Source organism: Tamandua tetradactyla, chromosome X (genome assembly GCF_023851605.1).
Source record: "Tamandua tetradactyla isolate mTamTet1 chromosome X, mTamTet1.pri, whole genome shotgun sequence".
Taxonomy (NCBI): Eukaryota; Metazoa; Chordata; class Mammalia; order Pilosa; family Myrmecophagidae; genus Tamandua; species Tamandua tetradactyla.
Genome location: NC_135353.1, coordinates 48,933,643 through 48,951,512, shown reverse-complemented (window position 1 = coordinate 48,951,512; position 17,870 = coordinate 48,933,643). Strand labels below are relative to the sequence as shown.

At 38.4% G+C, this 17,870-nt stretch overlaps 1 protein-coding gene and 1 non-coding gene across 3 annotated transcripts in view; both read left to right on the top strand.

Annotated features, from left to right (window-relative positions):
* DOCK11 (dedicator of cytokinesis 11) overlaps positions 1-17,870 on the top strand; it is a 218,988-nt gene that overhangs the window by 64,532 nt on the left and 136,586 nt on the right. The gene's annotated exons all lie outside the window — the stretch shown is intronic.
* TRNAG-CCC (transfer RNA glycine (anticodon CCC)) lies at positions 11,208-11,278 on the top strand. Its single transcript has one exon. It is a non-coding gene; the product is annotated as a tRNA-Gly (tRNA).

Genomic DNA, 17,870 nt, shown 5'->3' with positions numbered 1-17,870 from the left:
AGCTACAAAGTCTTGTATTTGGCAAGAATAGTGAGTTTGCCTAAGGGGTTTATGCAAGGCAAAAGGAGAAACATAGAAAGTGATAAAATTGTGCAGGACCTTGGATGCCTTAGACATAAGATTAACTTTTGTTTGGGAGGCCGTGAAAAGCCATTAAAATCCAAAGAGAAAAAATAAGCTATGTTAGGATTCTGAAAAGAAAATCAAATTATTCTCTGAAACCGAATATATCAGATATTCAGTATAAGCTGATATGTTTCTCTGAGGATGACTCACCCTTGCATTAAATATTAAAGGTCATTCTATTTTTCACATAGCATGCAAGCAGAATCCATGAATGTCTATCAAGGAGAGATTCAAATTTTAAATTCATTTAATATTTTGCCCGCTGCTTTCCCTTTATTTCGTTCTGACCTGTTCTCACTTTCATTTGCAAGTCCTGAAAATAGTGAGTCCAATTTGTATATTTGGCTGTGTCTCCGACATCTAAGCATGGATCTCAGCATGTGATGATAATAAGATAAATCATTTATTGAGAACTTAGCATGCACCAGGCAGCACACTACATGTTTCATATTCTGAATCGTATTTAATTCTCTAGGAAACTCTGAGATAGGTCTGGTTGTTATTCGTAGTTTAGAGAAATGGAAATGAGGCACAGAGAAGTTCAAAGACTAACCCAAGGTTAAATAGCTACAAATTTTTGGAGGTGTGATTTGAACTTAAGCAGGCTGCTACCACAGCCTATGCTCTTAACCAGTCCGCTATAGGTACTCACTGGTGAGCAGTGTGACTCAAGTCTTTATATTTTAATGTATCTACCATCAGAGAGATGAGGTTCAAAAATTCATGTGTGAAGGTTCTAATTTTGTGCAGATTATCAGAAAATGGTTCTATAGATTTGATTCCATTCCTTCCCCCTAACATTCTCAAAATATTAAAATGTTCTACCCAGATTTAAGCTTTAGGCCCAACATTAAGCAGATATAATGTATGGAAATTTGAATTGATGAAACAAGACATTAAGGAATTAATATCTTTGCAAAACAATTCACCACAGGATTAGTGAAATTCTCTAATGCCTTTAAATGTAGTTTGCTTTATATGAAACTTTTCCAGGAGCCCATATATTATAAATCAAAATATAGTTACTTGTAAAAAATGACTGCTTTAGGTTCTCTTTCATAATTTTGTTAAATTCAGATTGATCTGTAGTATAGTATAGTAGGCAGAATAATGACCCCCAAATGTATCCATATCCTACTCCTTGGAAGCTGTACATATATTATCTTAAATGGCAAAGGGGAATTAAAATTGCCAATCAGCAGATAGGGAGATTGTCCTGGATTATCCAGGTGGCTCCAATGAAATCACAAGTGTCTTTAAAACTGGAAGAGTGAAGCGTCCCCACTCAGATCAAGATGGCAGAGTGAGAAGCTTCAGGGTTCCAGCCCCCACAGAATCTTTGAACAACCAGCAAGAACTTGCAGAAACATCTTTCTCAAAGTTCTACAAAACAGTTAAAGGCCTGCAGTAACAGGGTAAGTCCTGAATCAAGTAACAGGTTATTTAAAAGGGGTAGGATCTCATAGCAGTCTGACTGGCTCCTCTTCCACCACTCACCTGCTTGGCATGCAGCTACTCCCCACTCCCACACCCCCACCAGTGTGGATCCCTAGTTCTGGTTCCAAAGGGAGCAGAGTAACCCTTGTTCACTTACTCGTAGCATGTATGTCTGGCCCAATCTGGTGGTGGCCTGTGGGACTTGCCATCACAGAACTTACCCTGCATTTAGAAGGCAGCTCCTGGAATTCTCCTACAGAACGTTTTGGGAGAGCAATCAAATTGTATTGCCTAGTGCAAGGGATTGATGGCTCTAAGACATACAGTACAGTGCCCAGGATAGTAAGGAAACTGTTCCCCAGAGAAGAGGGAACATTCATACCCGTGTAAATAGGGAAATTCCTGGGGCCAACCGTGCATGCCCAAGACAAGATGCATGCACAGAAAAGACTAGGAAGACCCGTATGCTTTGTTCTAGAGTTATTTTCTTTCCTGGACCGTGCACCCTCCCAAAAAAATGTGGTAGAATTATTTTCTCAATTATTGTGTGGATAACCTCTGAAGGAGAGCACACACACAGGTCAATCTGAAAAGACTGGGAAAGGTGTTTTTTGTTATTGTTGTTGTTGACTCCTGGCATTAAAGGAAAGCTCTCACAACACTAGCTGAATACAAGTTTAAGGAGCAAATGCCTCAGAGTCTAACTTCAAGTGATAACGCATTAGAATGTTTAAGTTTCGGCGAAAGATCACAAAGCATACAAAGAAAGAGAAAGCAATGACCCAGGCAAAGAAGATTAAAGTATTAGAACCCATCAATGGGGAAAATTAGATCTGGGACAGTCCAGACAAAGGCTTTTTAAAAATAGCCCTAAATATGCTTAAAAAGCTAAGGGAAAACATGGATGAGGACCCAAGGGACATCAGGAAAATGATAGAGGAACACAAAGAGAATACCACTAGAGAACTGGAAATTATGAAAAGGAAACAAGCAGAACTGAAGGCCAAAGTAACAGAAGTTAATTCCCTAGAGGGGTTCAACAGCACCTTGGAGCCAACAGAAGAAAAATTCAGTGAACTTTGAAGATAGTGCCCATGAATTGATCAGTCTGAGGAGAAGAAAGAAAAAAAGAATGAAGAAAAGTGAACAGAGCCTGAGGAACCTGTGGGACACCATCAAGCATACCAATATACACATTTTGGAAGTCTCAGAAGGAGAAGAGAGAAAGGGGCAGGGGGAATAGTCAAAGAAATAATGGTTGAAAGCTTCTAAAATTTTACAAAAGATATGAATATACATGTCCAAGATGCTCAACTATCTCCAAACAGGATAAACCCAAATGAACCCACACTACAGCATGTTATAATCAAACTGATGAATGCCAAAGATAAAGAGAGAATTCTGAAAGCCACAAGACAGAAGGAAGCAACATGCAACATACAAGGGAGTAAGTGCTGATTTCTCATCAGAAAGCATAGGGACAAGAAGGTAGTGGCAAGACACTTGAAGTACTGAGAGCAAATAATTGCCAACCAAGAATCCTATATCTGGAAAAACTACCTTTCAAAAATGAGGGAGGACAATCTTGGGGTTTGTTCATATGAAACTTAACCCTACAAAGGATAGGTCAAGCCTACTTAAAATTAAGCTTAAAATTAAGTTTAGGAGTCACCCCCAAGAGAACCTCTTTTGTTGCTCAGATGTGGCCTTTCTCTCCAGCCAACACAACAAGCAAACTCTCTTCCCTCCCCCTGTCTACGTGAGACATGACTCCCAGGGGTGTGGCCCTTCCTGGCAACGTGGGACAGAAATCCTAGAATCAGCTGAGACTCAGTATCAAGGAATTGAGAAAAACTTCTCGACCAAAAGGGAGAAGAGTGAAATGAGACAAAATAAAGTATCAGTGGCTGAGAAATTCCAAACAGAGTCAAGAGCTTATCCTGGAGGTTATTCTTATGCGTTAAATAAATTTCAGCTTGTTGGTCAAGATGTAGTGGAGAGGTTGGAGGGAAGTGCCTGAAAATGCAGAGCTGTGTTCCAGTAGCCATGTTTCTTGATGATGATTGAATAATGACACAGCTTTCACAATGTGACTGTGTGATTGTGAAAACCTTATGTCTGATGCTCCTTTTATCTACCAAGTCACCAGAGGAGTAGAACATATGGAATAAAAGTAAATAATAGGGGGAACAAATGTTAAAATAAATTTAGATTGAAATGCTAGTGATCAATGAAAGGGAGGGGTAAGGGGTATGGTATGTATGAATTTTTTTCTGTTGTCTTTTTATTTCTTTTTCTGAATTGGTGCAAATATTGTAAGAAATGATCATGATGAATATGCAACTATGATGATATTGTGAATTACTGATTATATATGTAGAATGGAATGATCACAAGTTAAGAATGTTTGTGTTTGTCTGTTGTTATATTTTTTTAAAAAATTAATTTAAAAAAAGAAAAAAATGAGGGAGCGTGTGGTGCAACAGTGACTCAGTGGCAAGAAATCTCACTTGCTGAGCCCATGCCACCCCCCCAAAAATGAGGGAGGGACTAAGACGTTCTCACATAAACAAAAGATGAGGGACTTTGTCATCACTAGAGCTGCCCTAGCAAGAAATGTCAAAGGGAGTTCTGCAGGTTGAACGAAAAGGATGCTAAACAGTTTACTGAAGCCACACAAAGAAATAAAGATCTCCAGTAAAAATAATGACATGGGTTAATAGAAATACCAGTACTATTGTACCAGTATTACTGATTTATCACTCCACTTTTTTTCTATGGCATTTAAAAGGCAAATGCATAAAATGTAAGAATAAATCATTTTATGGTCTCATAATATATAAATATGTAATTGGTGACAAGAAACTACATCAAGGCAGTAGGGGCACAGGGGTATAGGAACATTTATGGATGCTATTGAAGTTGTTGAGTTGGCATCAAAACATATGGGATTATTATAGATTTAGGATGTTAAATTTAAGCCCTATGGTAACCACAAAGAAAATATCAGAATAGGCAAACTCAGAGAAAGGGAAGAGTATAGGTTACTGGGGTGGGGGTGGGTCAAGGAGTTAAAGAGAAATGAGTGTATAGTTCCTGTTTGTGGCAAAGGGAAAGTTCTAGTAATAGATGGTGCAGAGCATACTGCAGCATTGAATATGACTAATCCCACTGAATGGTATGATTTGGAGGGGCTGAGATTGGAAGATTTATGTTGTAAATATGTTTCCATAATTTAAAAAAGAAAGAGAAACAAAAGAGATAATGACAATTAAGTGCAGTGCGTGATCCTGATTGGAATCTAAGAAAGGAAGAAAAAAGGCTCACAAGGACGTTTTTGGGATATATGAAAAAGTTGAGATATAGAATGTAAGCTTTATATCAATGTTAAATTTCTTGTCTTTGATAACTGTCCTTAAGATGATTACTAAAGTCCTTGTTTGTAGGAAATGTACATGGAAATGTTATGTGTTTAAGGAGCGCAGTAAGTGCAACCTGCTGTCAGATGTTCAAAGAATTGGTAGGTAGGTTGGCGGTAGTAGGTAGATAGGTAGATATGGCAAAGGTGACAAAATGTTAAAGTTGTTACATCTGGGTATTTGGGGGACTGGGGCTATGTTGGAGTTTACTTTATGGGATTTGTTTTATTTTTGCAACTGTCCTATACATTTGATATTTTTTTCAAAATAAAGAGTTTAAGTGCAAGAGGGAGGCAGGAAGGGAAGGTCAAAGAAAGAGATGTGACTATGAAAGAATGATTAGAGAGATGCTGTGTTGCTGGTTTTGAAGATGGAGGAAGGGAGCATGAGCCAAGGAATGTGGGTGGCCGCTAAAAGCTTGGAAATGCAAGGAAACAGATTCACCCCTGGAGCCATCATAAGGGAATGCAGCTCTGCCAATGCCATTATTTCTAATCCAGTAAGAATCACAACAGACATTTAATGCACAGAACTTTAAAATAATAAATTTGCGACGTTTTATGCCACTAAGTTTGTGGTAATTTGTTACAGCAGTCATAGGAAACTAATACAATTAGTTATTCAGAGATTGATTATTCAGTTTGTCTTTTCTGTTCCCACAGTTGCAAACTTCATAAATTCTTGAAGTAGGTAGTGGCTCTGAGGCAACCTGTTTCCAGCTAATTGTTGCTTTGTGGCCACCAAGCTAGACTTTTCGTGTTTCCTCTTTTTATCCGTAGCTGCTCATATTTTAGCTACTTGTTTTTATTCTTTTTAGTAAGATGTGGTTCACATATCATAAAAACACTTACCTCTTTTTAAAACTTTTAATCCAAACTGTAGACAAAGAAAGGAAAAGGGGAGCAAACCAAGAGGGCCATATGATGCTATGTAATCTGAAAAAAGGTAATAGGGAAGAATTTGACCTGTACAGGCCATTATGAGGTTTGGGAATTGTCTCTGGTTACTAATTTTATTTATTCCTGCTATTCGCCATCATCATGCATTTCTGGGAGTTGAATCTACATCCTATGCTCTTCTGGTTTCACCTCCTAAGCCATAACCATAGTATTGTATTTCAGGGTTTATCCCAGCTAGAATGGATAAGAGAAGAAGGTTCCGTCAGCATCTGAGGGATTTTGCCAAGATTTTCTCTTCCTGTAAGAATTATGTGTTAACTATTATTTAGGTCACCATTGTTGAAATTGTTTGAAACTTGGAATGGTTACATTTATAGTTTTTCTGTGCTCTCGCTTTCTGTGACCTATGGCCCTGTGCTGATGGCTAAAACTACCAAAGTTACTCCCCAATCTGGACCAGAAAATTGAAGTCATAATAGCCCCTGTAAATTGCCAGCAGAGTAGCCAGGAAGCTACAGTAGTAGTATCTGGGTATTAATGATGACTCATTGGCAAATCCGGCCTATAAAAGCCATGCTTCTTCCCTCCTATTGTATTTTAACCTCCTTGAGGCATATCTCTTTGGGGGTTATAGGGAATAAAACTGGACAGCTTGATGCCTTTTAGAATGAGGACTTTATTTTAAATTTTCTGAATCTTTAAAGTTACATAGAATCAGTCCTTTGGAAAGTTTGAAATGATACACAAATTTAAACTGTTTTTATAAACAAGTCTGAGTCTTTCTCCTGGACATTTTAACTGTCAGAAGTTAGGGATCTAATAGGAAGGGAGAAAAAAATATCATGAGAAGATGTCAAAAAAAAAATGGAGGAAAGACAATAAAGTACAGTTAATAAAAGGGAATCAGAAAACTCCTACTTTATAAGGTCTTTTGAGAAAGCAACCATATGGTCTATTATGTATATAAATAATGTGGCCATAGTAATTTATATATGGGCTGCTTAAGAAAGTCAAACCTCCTTAGCTAACTGCCAGAGGGTCTTGTAAGAACATGCATGCAAATCAATGGTGATGGACTCCAGAGAAAGAAAGTGGCTGGTGCAGAAACTAAGCTGAGCTCTTCATATTGGAAGATAAAGACCCCATATTTATGGAATAAAGGTTTGCATTTTCCCCAGTATTCATCTTTTCCCTCGCTCTGGTCAGTTATGAAGATATAATCTGCACCATTCTGCAGTTGTCATTATTCTCTCTGAAGTTCTTGCTGAGTATCCCCGTTGTTCACAGAAACACTTAGCCCCACAGAACCCAAATAACAGGAGAGCCACTAATAACGTGCATCACTCCCCAAGTTTCAGTTCACACTGCCTGAGGACTTCCTTTCACTGAGGATTTGCTGGCATCACCCAGCTCTTACAAAAGCTCTGTTGGTCGTCCAGGATGAGGAGAACTGTGCTGACCATTTTACTCAGAGCTTGTAATTTTCTTTATTCTTGGTGTTCATGTTAAAACAGGACAAGCCTTATCCTAGGCAAGTAATTTCCTCAATTAGTATTTTCTAGTTAATGACATCACCCCTACATTGCCGTTCTTCAAAATTCTGGAAAAATATTAGAGAGAAATTTAAGATATCATACAGGATGAATAATTTCTTACACAGAAACTCTAGCCCTCACAGAAACCTATTCATTTACAATCTCTTTCTCAAGTAGCTGCTGGAGACATCTGCTTTTTACAGCTTCTTTCCATATCAGTGAAGGAATTTAGTATGGACTAGCTATGATATTGGACATGACCTTCCTCTGGTATTTAAAACTATTTTTCCTAAGGGATGTAATGATATATGGAATAAGGAAGAATCTTATCTTGAGAGTGTTTTTTCATGGGAAAAAATAGCTGTGTGCAGATTCTTGGCCAACCCCTTAGACACCCACCTTTATGCATCTTCTTGGCTCAGTTTGGTCACATTCCTCTAGTTCTCTCCTCCCTGTTCTGAGCAATTAAACGCTGAAATGCCTTGCTTATGTTATCGGGGTTGCAAGTTCAACTGCTTGATGTATGACTCACTTCTGGTGCCCCCCCCCTTTTTTTTTCATGAAACAGAGCCATTTGTTTTATATCCAGAGTCCAGAAGTCTTACTTATTCTTTGACTCTTAAGAAGGGATTTTACCCCTCTGCAGTGGGAGAACAACAAATCAAAAGGGAATTTTACCTATGAAAGAACATATGATATTAAAATAATTGTTAGGAGCCTACGGTTGCTATTATTGGAACAAAAGGAAAAGAAAATCATTTATTTTTGATATGTTAATCCAGTAGTATTCTCTAGTGTACCAGACTGTCGAACAGCTAACAGGTTACACTCATTTATGGTAAAAGATTTTAATTTTTTTGTGTGTGTGTGAGAGTGTTTTATTTTCCCTCATTCATTGAACACCATTCAAAACTCATTTATTTGATGCTTCCTACCTGCCAGACACTATTAGGAATCAACAAATACATCACCAGATATATAATGAATACCTTGTTAGTAGAAGATTTTAGCATTGCAGAGAGTAAAGAGACATGTTCCAACACAGCTCTTGGAGGGCTTAGGTCAGGCCAGCCCCAAGACCAAAGAATAAGCTAGGCACAGAGTCAGACATGAGTTTTATTAGGACTTAGAAACAGGAGAGGGTCTCTGGTGGCAGCTGTCCAGAAAAAATGGAAATAGTGCTCTGCAAAGATGGGAATGCAAGGGGCAACTTATAAGGGTTTAGGACAAAGATATTCCATAGGGTATGTGAATAGAGTTTCAGCAGGATCTCATGACACAAGGGGTTGGAGATTTGTTATCAACAGTGATCAGGGGAGAGGAGTTTTAATGCTTTACCGGATAAGTGGTTTATGATACCACCTGTACATTCATTCCTCCTTGAGGAGATCTTGACCTTCAATTTCTGTCCCAGTCACATAGACAGCTACCTGCAGCAACTTACTCTCAATATGGAGGGGGAACCTGGGCTCTGGGTCTCCACAGAAGTGTAAGATTTGGAACTCAAAATCTATTTGGAAAGGTAAGACACAATAAAAGTAACTGTTTAAAGGTGGTACAGAGACCAAGTACTGTGTGAGTCTAGATCATCGTGGCCTGGAATCAGAGAAGGCTTCCTGAAGGAGGTAGCACCTCCAAGGAAGGGACCCAGAAAGGAAAAGGTAAGCATGGCAGGCAATATGTATAGGGAAGGCATATGAGATAAAGTTGGATAGTCATGGGGGATAAAGTTGGTTTGGTCTTTTGGTATCTCTGTGCCTCAATTTCTCCTCTATAACATGGGGTTGATAATAGTGTTGATAATACAGGGTCTTTAGGGGGATTTAAATGATATGATATGAGGAAAGCCTTTAGTTTGAGACTACAACAAAGTAAGCACTCCACAAATGTTAGCAATTATCATTTCAAATCCGGACAATAGTAGGAGAGCCTCAATGCCAAGGATGAGGCATGTGAGCCTTATCATATGGGTAATTGAGGGTCATTCGAAGTTTGAGCAGGGCTGTGATGTGCTGAAATCTGATAGAAAAAATTTGTCTGCAATAAGCAGACTGGATTGCAGACCTCTCCTACTAGATTTTGCTTCAAACTAAATAGTTAGAAAATCTCCAGTGTCTGGATATGGAGCAATTATTTAAGAAAAGCTACTTGATTTTTAACTAGTTTCCCAGAACGTGGAGCAATGTAATATACTGAAACTTCATAAGACTGTAAAATGATATGGTGGAGAGAAATGAGTGATGTATTAGGTTGCCAGCCTAATGGTAGGAGTTCTTCAGTAGGGTTATGTTCAGACATTCTGGCATAAATAATTGCAACTCAGGTTTCTGATCAGTCTTCCCCATCATTTCTTTCATCTTTACTTAGAACCACTATGACACCCTGTTTGTCTCTTGCTCTCTCGTACTCTCCTTTTCCTTGCTGGCTTTTCCATTTTCTTCTGTCTGAGACATTAGTCAAGTAAGTCTCCCCCTGCCCCATTTCAATCTTCTGAGCATACTTTTTCTGGGCTTCTGGTTCATGTAATTTAGCAGTAAATAATTATTCCCTAGATAACACACATAGGTAAGCATTCTAGAGATTCATTATATAAAATAACAAAATTTCCTATTTTGAGGATACTAGGTACTCAAACTTCCCTCCCTGCCTTTCTCCCATCTTTGGGTCAGCTGAAAGACAAAAGGCCTTTTGTTCCCATGCCAAAAAGGGCCATGTGGTAAATGTTCAAAAGATAGTCATCCAAACAACTCAAGGCCTTCAGGAGACTTGGCAGGCTCCGATCCCGGAGAATCATCTCCTCTGGCTTCCTTTCTTGTTTTCTTCTAGGTAGTTTAAGTGGGCTGCTCGTCAAGATCCGTGTTCCTCACTTTGAGTAAGGTGGAGGATTTTCAACCATCCTAGAAAAAATAAAGGAGAAGAGCAGGAAGAATATGGGCACTACAGGAAAACACCATCCTGTTGGGTGAAACTGCTGGAGAATCTGGGTGCACCATTCATTCATCATTCATTTTGCAGACTTTTAGTCCAGACACTGTTATACGTACTGGGCATATAGCAGTGGATGAAACATGGACCTTAACAGTTTAGAGGAGACAGATAGTAAGTAAGTCAACAGATAAGATATATTTGGATAGGGATAATTCTATGAAAAAAACAGGGTGCAATGGGGGCAGGTGGTCATAGAAGACCTTTCAGAGGAGAGCAAAGACTTGACAGAAGTAAGGGAATGAACTATGTAGATGTGTGAGAGAAAAGGAATCTAGGCTAAGGGGACAGGAATTGCAAAGGACCCCGAAGGAGCTTGCTTTGGGTGTTTGAGGAACTGCAGATAATCCAGTGTAGCTAGAGCAGTGTGATTGCGATCGTGTATATGGTGAGGATTTTGCATTTTGTTCTAACTCAATGGAAAGCTTCTAATTCCAGTCCTGCTGTTGACTTGCCTGTACAAATTTGAGTGCAGTCTGGCAGTTTGCTGTTATGTAAGATATAGATAATGATTCTTACCGCCAAAGGACGTTAAAAGAATTAGCTATTAGCTACAAAGGACTTGAGGCTTCAGATGAAAGGTATGATGTAGAGTAATTACCACTGTTCTATATAGTCATTATTTTAGCAGCTGTTGTCTTTTTAAAGTGGAAAATCAATGTAGACCCATACTCTAAATTGTCACCTCTTAGAAATATAAAAAATACTAGGGAAGTTGTATTTCTGATTTCCTTTTTGGTTCCATGTGAAATATTTAGGATACTGTCGTCTTCTTTAAAAGGCATCTTAAAATCTTCCCAGAGGGTGCATGGGTGGTTCAGTGGTAGAATGCTCACCTCCCATGTGGGAGACCCAGGTTCGATTCCCGGACCATGCACAAACCCACCCGCACCCCCCAAAAAAGGCTTCCCAGAAGTTGAAACCCAAACTGTATTTAGACTATTAGAAAAGATCTTAGAAATCTTACAGGCAAAGATTTATTGGGGCAAAGTCTGATTTCTATATAGAGATGACTGTTTCTCAAATCCCTTGCTGCCCAAACTGAGTGCTTCTAGCTTGTGTGAAATAGCCTTGGGGAAGGGTGGTGTCCTGCCTAGGAAGGCTGCTACGTTATTTGTTCTGTTTCAATAAAATTGTGTATAGATACTGAAAATAAATGATCTTAAAGATCATGTAGTCCGACCCCATGATTTTATAAGTGAGGAAAATGAGGAAGGTTCAGAGAGGCGCCGTTTTGAAGACAGTTTCACCGCTCCTGCAGGAAAAGCTGAATGAAAATCAAGATCTTTTGACTCTCAAACGTCTCCCTCCATTTTATTACTGTCTCCCCAGATTCATGAGCTACCTACCTGAATGTCATATTTAGTCATAATTGCGGTGTTACAGGAAGTGATTTACTAAAATGTCAGATCCCTTTCTGTTTCTATTGTAATGATGTGCTTTGCTACTATTGGACGTGGTGGCTGCCATAAAACATCTTTGCTTAGTGAGAGAGCTGTACATGAAAACAATTTAGCAGACTGTAAGTTGACTCTGTGCTACTGATGTTTTGTTCTGTATTTTCTGTTCCTCTGTCCCTCTTTGTTGCTGACTCTAGACCTTGCAAATGGATTCTACAGGTAGAACTACTGAAGCCATAGATTTGGAGGTTTAGATTTGACCATAATTCAAATTCTAATCTGGTTGTAATTTTTACATAATTCACTTTTGCCTGGAAAATATATTCTAATTTTTGCTATCCATGATTATTATAATAACTTTCTCTTTTTTTTTTTTGGCATGGGCAGGCTCCGGGGATTGAACCCGCAACTCCGGCATGGCAGGCGAGATTTCTGCCACTGAGCCACCATTTCATTGCCCTATAATAGCATTTTTCTTTTCTTTTTTAATTTGTATATTAGTGCTGTCATAGGTATAAAGAAATATGCAGAAAGTAGTGTTCCCACATACTACCTCCCACCTCCCCAACACAGAGTTTTCCATATTCTTAAACATTTTGCATTATGTGATATCTTTTTTTTTATAATTGATGAATATTATAATTGTATTATTGATTTTAATCCATAGTTCACATTAGGGCTCACTCTATGTGTTATACAGTTCTATTTGGTAACATATATAGAATGTAAAATTAATCATTGTAGCCACTTTCAAGTGTACGATTGAGTGGTGTTAATTATATTCACAATGTTATACTACCGTCACCACTATCTATGATTGAAACTTTTCCATCACCCCAAGCAGAACACTGTACCTATTGAGCAATTATTCATATAATTACTATAATGACTTTTTAAATGCAATTAGGTTGAGATATAGTCATATAGCATATAATCATCCGAAGTATACAATCTGTGGTTCATATTATCATCAATCAATTTTGGAACATTTTAATTACCCCCCAAATAAAAATAAGAATAAAAATAAAAAAGAACACAAGAACATCCCATACCCCTTATCCATCCCTATTGTTTTTATTTTCTTATGCATTTATCCATGCACTGGATAAAGGGAGTGTCAGTCACAAGATTATCACAGTCACATAATCACACCATAAAAGCTATGTAGTTATAAAATCATCTTCAAGAAACAAGGTGACTAGATTGTAGTTCAACAGTTTCAGGGATTTCCTTCTGGCTATTTTAATCCACTAAAAACTAGAAAGGGACGTCTATATAATGTATAAGAATATCCTTCTGAACGACCTCTCGACTCTATTTGAAATCTCTCAGCCACTGACACTTTATTTTGTCTTCCCTTTTGGTCAAGAAGGCTTTCTCAATCCCACAATGCCAGGGCCAGGCTCATCCTCAGGAGTCATGTGCCATGTTACCAGGGAGATTGACACCCCTGGGAGTCATGTCCCATGTAGGGGGGTGGGCAGTGAGCACACCTACAGAGCTGGCTTAGAGAGGCCACAACTGAGCAACAAAAGAGGTTCTTTGGGAGTGACTCTTAGGCATCATTATATGTAGGCTTAGCTCCTCCTTTGCAGGAAAGTTTCATAAGTGCAACCCCAAGATTGAAGATGTGGCCTATTGAATTGGCAGTCCCCATTGTTTGAGAGAATATCTGGAATTCCCCAAATGTTGAAGTTCAGTATTTCTACATTTCCCCCCAATCCTTCTAGGGGACTTTACTAATACATTTTTAATTTCTGCTCAAAATATTCTGGTATCTATCTGGGCATCACATTAATCTGTACAAACTAACAAGATCTCACTTTCTACTCAAGGTTCCTTGTAATTATAGTGTTCAAATAAACTGACCATACAGGATAAAATTGATAATATGGTTCAGAAAATACAAATTTTGCATCAAATAAACATCTCTGCCTTTGGTCTCACACAGAAGCTATTGTAAAACACAGTCAATATCATCCTTTACCCTTTAGTCTGATATACCTTAATCCTAACTAGATCAGCTTCATTCATATCTCTAATTGGAATCCGATCTCTTTTTCAGCTTTAAGTTGCTGTATTGGGTAATGCTGACTTTCATAGCTAAAGAATTCTAACTCTTAGTCTTAGATGTCATACAAATACCAGAAGTACCAGGGAAAGATGAGGTTATACACAAAGAGCTCAGAATCTCAGAATTTAGAAATAAATGACAAGTCTGGCATAGATGTGACAGCTGTAAGAGCTTACAATCTAGGTACCTTTATAATAAGCCTTCCCTTGATAAACTATGCTCTTGAATGCAATTCTCAGAGTTTACACGCTATAGTTAGACCATATTAGTGAGGCCTTAGAATAGTTGTCTTTTGTTTCTAGCTTATTTCATCAACATACTGTCCTCAAGGTTCATTCATGTACTTGCATACCTCACAACTTCATTCCTTATTGCAACTGCTCAATATTTTATTGTATGTATACATCACAGTTCACCCTTCTGTTCATCAGTTGATGTACCCTTATGCCACCTCCATCCATCGCAAATCTGGAATACTGCCGCCCTAAACACCAGTATGAAAATGTCCATTCATCCCCCTGCTTTCAGTTCTTCTACGTGTGTACCTACTAATAGGGTTGCGGGATCATATGTCAACCCTATACTTAGCCTCCTGTGGAACCACCACACTGCCCTCCAGAGGTGCTCCACCACTCTACTTCCCTAACAACAGTGAATAGGTACATCTCACTCTCTCTCCATATTTTCCCCAGCACTTACATCTTGCTTTTTATTTTTTAAACACTTTTATTCACATCCCCATACAATCCATCCTAAATAAACAATTAATGATTCCCAGTATAATCACATAGTTGTGCATTCACCATCACATTCTATTTTAGGACACTTTGATTTCTACCACAAAGAAAGAGGAAGAAAAAAATTAAAAATAAAAAGAAGAAACATCAACAACAACCCCAAGAATCCCACACTCCTTCCTTATATCCACACTTTTTGACTTTTAGCTTTGGTACATTGCCTTTGTTACACTTAATGGAAGCATAATACAATGTTACTATAACATTGTATTATGGTTTGCATTTATTGTATTTTTTCCATATGCCTTCCCATTTTCAACACCTTGCCATGTTGACATGCATTTGTTCTACCTCAGGTAAAAACTTTCTTATATTTGCACATTTAATCACTGTCACTGTCCACGCTAGGTTTCACTAAGCTATGCAGTCCCAGTTTTTATCCTCTATTTTTCCTTCTGGTGTCATACATGCCCCTTGCCTTCCTCTTTCACCCATACTCACACTCAGCTTTGTTCAGTATACTTATATTATGCTGCCATCAAATAGTAATGTGCTATCCATTTCTGAATCTATACAATCAACCCTTTTGAGCATTTTTTGCTCCTTCAGCATCAAATGCCCAACCTCTACTTCATTTCTATCTCCTGAAAACCTGTATTCTCAACTTTAACTGTCAAAGTTTGCTCATTAATGTTTGTTCATATTAATGAGACCATATGCTGTTGGTCCTTTTGTTTCTGGCTAATTTAGCTCAACATGATGTCCTCAAGTTTAATTCATGATATTTGAAACATGGTGACTTAATTCTTTCTTCATCTGCATAATATACCATTGTATGTATGTACCACAGCTTGTTTATTCACTTGTATGTTGATGGACATTTGGGCTGTTTCATCTCCTAGTAATTTTGAATAATGCTATTAATGTTGGTGTACATTTGTCCACTTGTGTCCCTGCCTTTAGTTCCTCTGAATATATACCTAGTAATGGATCATATGGCAGTTCTATACTTAGCTTCCTGAGGAACCACCAAACTGCCTTCCAGAGTGGTTGTACCATTCGACATTCCCACCAGCAGTGAATAAGTGTACCTCTTTCTCCACATTTTTTCTAGCACTATTCGTTTTCTGTTCTTTTTTTTATAATGGGCATTCTAGTAGGTTTAAGGTGATGTCTCCTTGTGGTTTTGATTTGCATTTCCCTAATAGCCAGTCAGTTGAATGTCTTTTCATATGTTTTGAGCCAGTTGTATTTCATCTTCAGAAAAGTGTCTGTCTTTGTCTTTTGCCTGTTTTAAAATTGGATTGTTTGTCTTTTTGTTATTGAGTTATAGGATCTCTTTATACTTTCTGGATTTTCCAAATATTGTCTCCCATTGCATAAGCTGCCTTTACTTTCCTGACAAAGTACTTTGATGCGGAAAACTGTTTAGTTTTGAGGAGATCCTATTTATCTGTTTCTTCTTTCATTGCTCACACTTTGAGTATAAGGTCTAGGAAACCACTGCCTATCACAAGATCTACAAGATATTTCCCTATGCTTTCTTCTATAAGTTTTATGTTCTTAGCTCTGTTGTTTAGGTCTTTGATCCATTTTGAGTTAATTTTTGTATAAGATGTGAGGTAGGGGTCCTCTTTCATTCTTTTGGATATGGCTATCCAGTTCTCCAAGCACAATTTGTTGACGAGGTTGCTCTGTCCCAGTTGAGTCAACTTGCCCACCTTATCAAGTATCATTTGTCCTCAGATGAGATGGTCTGTTTCTGAATACTCAATTCGTTCCATTGGCCCGTATATCTATCTTTATGGTAGTACCATGCTGTTTTGACCATTACTACTTTGTAATATGCTTTATGGTCAGGTACTGTGAGATCTCCCACGTCATTCCTCTTTCTCAAGATATTTTTAGCTATGTGGGTGTATTAGTCAGGGTTTTCTAGAAGAACAGAACCAACAGGAGATATCTGTAAATATGAGATTTATGAAGGTGTCTCATGCAACCTTGGGAATGGAAGAATTCAAAATCCACAGGGCAGGCTGTGAAGCTGGCAGTTCCGATGAATGGTCTTGCTAAACTCCACAGGAGAGGCCCACTGGCTGAAGAAAGAGAGAAAAAGTCTCTCTTCTCCCTCAATAGTCTTCAACTGATTGGATTATCCCATTGCGGGAGGCCTTCATTGATCGCAGATGTAATCAGTCACAGCTGCAATCAACTGGCTGTTGATTTAATTAACCAGCCTTCCAGTTTATCAACCAGCCACAAAATATCCTCACAGCAATGGTCAGGCCAGTGCTTGTCTTACCAGACACCTGGGCACATCACCTGACCGAGCTGACACCAGAACCTAACCATCACAGTCTACCCCTTGTCAACTTGGCACCTATACATATCACCTTGAAACATGCTTATTTTCCAAATAGAACACAATTGTTCACCTAAGAATACTCAACTGTCCTGTGTACAACTGGAAATGCACTACATCTCTCCAGAATAGGGAGCAAGTTTTACGTAACTTTCACACCTAAACTTCATCTCCTATAACTTAAATACCATAACATAAAGAATACAACTTACGTCACATGATAAGAGGAAAACAAGATACTTGCTTATGTACAAATACAAACATACTCATTACAAAACAGGGAGGAAATAGTCATACAATCACAGTTCTCATTTCTGCAACTGGTCATGTGGTCTTGGTTCATATTTATCACTGCTTTTTTCTGCTGCCCATTCCATGTTCCCTTTACCCTCAGTAAGCACTTTGGCTGGCCATGGTTCTTTGCCAGGTGGGGTGACCCAAACCTTCATTCTTGAAGTTTCTGGGCTATTGGCATTCCTTCTGGATTGTGTTGTTGCAGTTTTCCATTGACTTTAATCACAGGGCATGGTAGTACTAAGAGACACCCTAGGGAATCTTCTGTGTTCCCAGAAAATTCTCCTTTACTTTCATTGTGTAGTTGTAGTCCTATTTCCCCTTGATGGTCAGGATCGATCACTCCAGACAGTACAGTAATCTCCTCTCATTGATTCAGTGGCATGAGAAGCCCAACATGGGCCAGGTGGCAGTGTTATCTTCCAGTTCAATGGAATCACTGTGTCTCCTGGTAAGAACTCCTCTTTTTGGAACTGTTCTAGTTTGCTAGCTGCCAGAATGCAATATACCAGGAACAGAATGGCTTTTAAAAGGGGAAATTAATAAGTTGCTAGTTTACAGTTCTAAGGCTGAGAAAATGTCCCAATTAAAACAAGTCTATA